Source organism: Neopsephotus bourkii, unplaced genomic scaffold (genome assembly GCF_033783945.1).
Source record: "Neopsephotus bourkii isolate Nb327-2 ecotype Australia unplaced genomic scaffold, CSIRO-AGI_Nbou_v1 NB_1423, whole genome shotgun sequence".
Taxonomy (NCBI): Eukaryota; Metazoa; Chordata; class Aves; order Psittaciformes; family Psittacidae; genus Neopsephotus; species Neopsephotus bourkii.
Genome location: NW_026901900.1, coordinates 2,704,321 through 2,711,207, shown reverse-complemented (window position 1 = coordinate 2,711,207; position 6,887 = coordinate 2,704,321). Strand labels below are relative to the sequence as shown.

The following is a 6,887-nucleotide window of genomic DNA, read 5'->3' as shown; positions in this document are numbered from 1 at the left end:
CTGATGGGCAGGAACCATTCCCTGTGTCCATGATGTGAATCAGAGAAAAGCTGAAGAATATAATTCAAATAGCTGTGACCCAAGGGGGTGAGAAAAACTGGGGGCCAGCAGCTGGTGTGCTGGTGAGGTGGCATAATTTGTAAGGCATCAAAATACAAACTTGGACTTGCTGCCTTATTTATGGTCCAGTTGCTCAGTGTGCTTTCCCTGCCCACACTCACGGTGAAGCAGGGATGGGCGCAGTCATCACAGCCATGGCACAAGCAAAATGGCAGTGCAGCATTGGGAAGGGCAAGCTGGAGGCTTAAAATCAATCAATTTATAAAAAAGATTCCCAGCCTGACTGCAAGGCCTCAGATGTTGTCAGTAATGTGGTGTTTTTTTATCTGGACCATCCTTCTACCCAGGAAGGCTGGGCTCTCTCCCTGCTTGCTTCCCAGGAGTGAAAAGCACCAAACAAGGGCCTTGGAGAGACCTGCTGCCTGTGCTTAAGAACCAGAATGGGGTGGTTTTCATCATTTATGCTTTGTTAGGACCATAAAAACAGGGTGAAAGGTGGGTTGGGGCATCCCTTGGGTGCACAGCTCCCCAGCCAGCCAGATCTGTGCATCTGAAGGTGCAATGTTTCACCTTGCCTCTCTTCCTTACCGAGTGGTAACTCACACGAGCAGCAGCTCAGATGAGTGGTGGGGTGGAGGCGGTATGAAAAATGACACAGAAATCCCAGAATGTTTAAATTCTCTTCCATACCAGGACTTGCAGGCTGTATGGTTTCCTTCCTGCAGCATCCCCTTAGTGACCTGGTCACACGCAGCAGCCCTCATCAAATTTCAGCATAGTGATTTAAGTACCAGTTTTGTTTCTGCCTGCTGATTTTATTACCTCAGCTGTACCACTGCTGCTGGGATCAATGCAAGCACCTGCACTGACGTCCTCGGGGTAAAGGTAGATGTGACTCTTCCCAGCTAAGGTGGTTTATGCAAAGGGTGCTTTGCTATGAAGCCTTGGGTCTGAGAGTCCATAGATGTATTAACATACAAGTTATCTTAGTTCAGTTTTGCAGAGTTCATTTTATTGCTTTTTACCATTTATTGAATGAAAGTCAATTGTTATTGAATTTCATTATTTTTTCTCCAGGCACTGGAAAATAAAGGCAAATTCCATGAAGAGAAGGTAATTTAGAGACAGTTTGAAACTGCTGTACTTCAAATGTGTTGACATGCTATACCTTTACCTCGGGTGTCCTGTTTTACTAACTCAGTAATCTAAGTAAATACAATGAGAAAAATCATACCCTGATCTTACATTGCATCTCCATGTAAAATTACCTTTAAGTTTTCTATTAAAAACCTACAATTTAAATGTCCCCTTATGTGTTCAAGGGGAAAGCAGACTGATCAAAAGCAATAAAAGAGAAATGTATTCTTGTTTTTTTGCAGAGAGGTTACCAACTGACAGCTTTAGAGCTGCTCCCCAGGATTTTCTAATTTAAAATAAAACCATAATAAAATGTAATTTTTGAGTTTCTGTTAATATTAAATTTGGGGACTATTTTGCTGCTCTGTATTGGATAAAATAATCTGAAATACAATTTTTTTCATTTATAACTTTGATTTCCTTATGTTGCATTTTTAATTTCAAAGTATTTGAATATGTCGAATTGAAATGTTCCAGCCTGGTATGTTTCCACAGTGAAACATACTTAACTTTCTTAAGAACTTAACATTCTTCATTTTCATTTGCTTTTCAGAAGAAATTTATTCAGAATGAACATTTTCAGACATTGTGGTTGTGACCAAAGGATATTTCCAGACATGAAAACATAGTCAGAAAGTTTTTGCCCAGCTTTTTCATATTCCTTTGAGCAATACAGCTGTGACTGCAAGAGCTGACACAGCCAAAACTTGCAGGCAGGTGCTGTGTTTGTACTGGCCTCTTATCACTTGTGGTTTTCCAGGCTCCCAGCTGCTTTTTGGCCTGGCAAAGGGAGCACAGAAAGTCAAGGCTGCCCATGTCATTAAAACAGTATCAGTGCTGTTGTTGCAGTATCAGTGAGCCACCTATCTTAACTGCTACCTGTTGATTTAGAGCTTGCTTTCTTATCAGAGGCCAGGAGACATCTGGTTATTCTCCAGTAAGGGAAAAGCCAGATTTGGAGAGCAGAGAGAAATTCAGCGCAGCTCACCTTCGCCATAACAGGAGCTAACTTGGCTATTTGGATTTTGGAGGCAAATTTATCTGTAAAATAGAAAAAGCAGAATTGATACCTAAATTAAAAACAACCACAACAAACCCAAACAGAAGGATTAATGTTCCAGGCTGTGTTAAATAACTCTGTGAGGCAATAGGTGAAATTCTGCTGAAATTGCTTCCCAAGAAAAGGTAAAAAAAAAAAAAAAAAAAAAAAGCCATGTCAAGTTTATTTTAGTGGTCGGTCACTCTAGCAGGGAAAGTATAAAGCCTTAGAAGTGAGCACAGCAGGCAGGGCTTAGCTCAAATACCTGAAGCAGCTCTCAGAAGCAAGTGGAGTGAAACTGGAGAGCTGCCCAGGCAGTGTGGGGTCTGGCAGCTGCCCAGAGGGCAGTAATAGCTCCTACAGACAACCTAACTGCCAGGGCAGAAGTATTGCTAATATATCATTAAGCAATGATGATAAATGATGCTGTTGTAAACTGATTGCTGGAAAGTGTTGAGGGAAAGGAGTTTCTGATTGCAAAAGCTGCCTTGAAGTTTGAGTCATTTCACCAAAACCATCTAAATCTATGTTTCATGTGAGTTGCAGACATGGTGAAGCCAAAGCCCAGCAGCCTGATTTTCCAGAGCTGATGGGAACAGGGGACAACTCCCATGTACCTGGACAAAACGAGAGAGGCTGCAATGGTGTGAATGCCAGAGCTCTGCTAGTTGGAGAAAAAGGAGAGCTGCGTGTTCTCAGACCTGCTTGCACTCCCCTTCATGTAGGATGACACAGGACATGTCCTCTTGACCACCCTGGAGCTAGGCAAGTGTGATCCTGAGCCAACAGCTCAGACCCTGCCCTGGCCGGTGCTGGTGCCCTGAGACCTCAAGCTCATGGGTCTGCGTGCCCTAGCCAGGTCAGAAACACTGACTGCCTCTTGCAGCCTAGGTTCAAGCCAAGTGAACACAGCACCTGTAGGAAGACAGCTTGGTTTTGACAGAAATGAGGATGCCAGCTGTAGCTGAACCTGCCACACTGCCTGCTCTTTGCAGGCACACATTGATGGCGGCTTGCATGGGCTCAGGCATGCAGCACATACTCTCACACTACAGATTATTTTAACTTCTGATGGGCTGCAGTTTCCTGTTGCAACACTCAAAGGAGCTGTTTTGGGGCTTTTTTCCTCCTATTTTGCCTTTCATGAATATATTTTAAATAGGGAACCCCATGCCTGCTGTTAGTGACCGCACAGTGCGTGCACAGCAGAGACAGTATTAAACATCCCTTTTAGGAGGCTGTGAGCCTACTGGAGGTACACAGTGTGATCCATGGCTTCCTGTGTCAGAAACCAATCAGTGCTTGCAGATAGGAGTACCGAGGCAGTGTGTGATTAGTTAGCATTTAACTTATTTGTAGCTTATTTCAAATCAGTCATTGCTTCTTCCATATGATTTTTGTTGAACAAAGAACAGGCACCACAAATGCACAGCCTTACGTCAATTTGTTTTATCTTCTGGGAGGAGGAAAACCGACTTCACAGGAAGTCTGTGCATTGCTATTCATGTCCACAGTCAAATAAACAAATAATACTTAGGTATCTGATTTTTTTTCTTGTTTATTAATTTATCTTGAACAGCTGGAATTGTCATGTACAGGCCTGTGTTCTTACTTCATGTCAAAGTAGGGTAGGTCCACTGTGATGAAGGCAGCACAGCTGATCTGTACCTCCGTACAGATCTGATTGTCCATAGGGAAGCCCACACCATGGTGTGGGGATGGTAACACCCCGCTAAAGACCACGCTGTTGAGAACCGAGATTTTTGGACTAGAGCTTTTTCCAGGACTGACGCCAAAGTGGTGCAGAGTGCTCTTGCCCTGATCTGATGGATTATTATTTGCTGGATTAAGTCTCTGCTGTACAGTTTTTGATATCCTCTGCTGAACTAACAAAATTGCTAGAAAAGGTATAGAGACACCATTCTTGGGCAATGCATGTATCCTAAAATTACACCATGGAGGCTATCTAGGTATCTGCTGCTGGGTGATTTTGTTTATGAAATAAGGAAAAAATAAAGTAAGAGATCAATGAAATTCCAGAGCTAGTGACTTAATACAAACACATAATTTTGTGGTCTCATAGGAAATCTGCCCTTAGTCCAAGATTTGGCAGTAGGTAAAATGAAAAATATAAAGTCAGCAGAAAACACCCAAACTGTGAAGAAAATTTGTCTTCTGATTACTATCAGGTCTGCAAATGGTAACACGCCCTTTGCTTATGTATTGCATCCCTAGTGAGGCATATCTGATATTAGCAATAGGGTCCCCTTTTTTCCTTCAGGCCAGGTCACCTGGTTTCATGTTTCTTATTTTTCTTGCAGATGTGCTTAGCTGAGGGCTTTGGAAATTTTCATATGGCAATTTAAAATACTTCCTTTATTCTTTTAAATACTCCTGTGGTGTATTAAGACCTTACTCCAAGAATCCTTGTTTCATAGCAGCATTTCTTCATCAGTTGAGGCACTTAAGCAATAAGTAAATTAATACGTCATCCATCCTGCCTTCTAGATTTGGCAGCTTGTGCTTTGAGCATCATCATCCAAGTCTGCTGCTATTGAAAAGACCCCACTCTGAACCCTTTGGTGCTTTGCTAATACATTCCTTCTAATCTGGAACAGCTAATTTGTTTCTTGTGTGGGGTTGAAGACGGTTTCTGTTCGCAAATGTCAAGAAGCCAGCTTAGTACACCTTTGTCTTTGAACTGCCCGACTGAAAATGAATCACTGCACTCCTGAATTCATGCACAGGAAGCCTGAGAAATCATTGTCTCTTTTTTGATCAGAAGTATCCTCAGAATTTTAAAGTAGTTCACCATATGTACATTATCCTCTTACCCTGAGCTCAGTATTTTCCAGATGTTCATGAAATGCTTGCTCCACCTTGGGCTTCTGTAATTTAGCATCTGCTTTGTATTGTGCCTGAGTTGGATGCCACACAGATCCTGGCATCCTGAATCACCCTTCTGCTATATCAGTATTATGGATACAATAAGGGGTTTTGTAGTGTGTAGTCTCCCAGATAAAAACCTGGCAACAACAGTATTCAACATCTAGAGAAATCTGTGGTCCCTGGACCACAAATGGACAGTCTGACTGCAGCAGGGAAATACATAATTATTCACTTTTTGTACTGGGAAAGGACTCCTTCAGCAAGGTGGCTTTTGCACTACTGCAGACATGAAACTTTCATTAGGAATTAATGTTACGGACCAGTGGTCTCAAAATTGCCATTTGATTTGGGCACTGTGTCCCTAGTGTCTTTTTTCAAAATCCAGTCCAAATTATGGTCTTTTTACTCATGCACTATCTCAGATCTTCTGTCAAAAGGCTGTGCCCTGTAGTGCTCAGCACCATGTGAAAGGGGAATAAAAAGTATGTGCCTGTCCCAGGTCTCCTAGAGTTAATTCTAAGATAAATCTGGTTCCAGGCACTGTGAGGCACCTCCAATTTTTTTTTAATGAAAAACTGGTTTTGGGGTGTTTTTGGTTTTTGGTTTGGGTTTTTTTTTCTTTTCAGTCAGACCAGCACTCTGAAAACATGCACATTTCCAGCAATTTTTCACTGTATATAAATTATAGGGTATATTTGATAAGTAATATACTTTAGCAGTGCAGTGGAAATAACTTGCTGTTCTCATCACCTTAGAAGTGGTATGAGCAGCATCTACTAATCCTTCCTTGTCTAGATATTCCAGTTATTCCAAAAGGCCACACTCGATTTCAGTTCACAGCTCTCCTGTGTATTATTCTTTTTCATTAAAATGGCATTTTGCCCATATGCTGGTGTATATTACAGAAAGTGACAGCTGGATATGGACAAATGAGAGAGGATGCTTTCACAACTGCATGTAGGATATTATTTTCTACAGTGTAAAGACTGACCCATCCCATCTGCTGTGGGAAGATAGTGAAGCTGAGGCAAACTGGATAAATGTGAATATATGGGTTTGAATGTGAAGCACCTCCTCTCCAGACCTTTTCCCACTCATACCTGAGGCCAGCTGGAGTCCAGGGCAGAAGCCTCTTGCTGCCGCATCTGGCCCATGTCCTATGAGCCCTGGTCCCAGCCCCTTCCCAGCACTGCATTGCTTTTCAGTGGTGTAGATAAAGTAGGAACTAGGGGAGCAGCACAGGAAGGACTTGGGTGGGTATTTTCTACTGCATTTTGACTTTTCATACAGTTACATTTCTCACTGATGGCTTTTCCTTTCCTCTCCAGAGACCTTTTTCTGGGTCTCAGCTGCAGGAGAGCTATTGGTCTCTGTTGGTTGAGTTTTCAGGTCACCTCCTGCTTTAGAAAGATTGCCAGAGCTGCAATCAAGACTGCACACTGATTGTCCCTTCAAGCCTCTGCAGTGAGGCTGGCAGGGCTGGGAAGGGCAACTACTATTTTCTGATGTTTTCAAATTCTCCTGCACTTGTACAATTATTTTCCCCCATACTACTGTGTATTCAACAGGACACAGACCCAGGTTTTTGGACTGCAAAGTTGTCTTCCCTTTGGTTTCCATGATGGGGGGCTATAGCAACTCTTGTTGTTCTTTGGGACCATAAAGGGGTTGCAAAGAAGGGGAAGAGAGTGGGAGCTGTCCTAGACAGATGGTGCCTGTCTAAGATTTGTCACAAAGCACTATTTCCTCCGCTAACTTTCAA

The 6,887-nt window shown here is 42.5% G+C and overlaps 1 long non-coding RNA gene across 1 annotated transcript; it reads left to right on the top strand.

The window, feature by feature from the left end:
* Positions 1 to 245: 245 nt before the first annotated feature.
* Positions 246 to 3,337, top strand: LOC133220127 (uncharacterized). The gene is made up of 3 exons (XR_009727642.1): positions 246 to 484; positions 1,138 to 1,173; positions 2,783 to 3,337. It is a non-coding gene; the product is annotated as an uncharacterized LOC133220127 (long non-coding RNA).
* Positions 3,338 to 6,887: the final 3,550 nt, after the last annotated feature.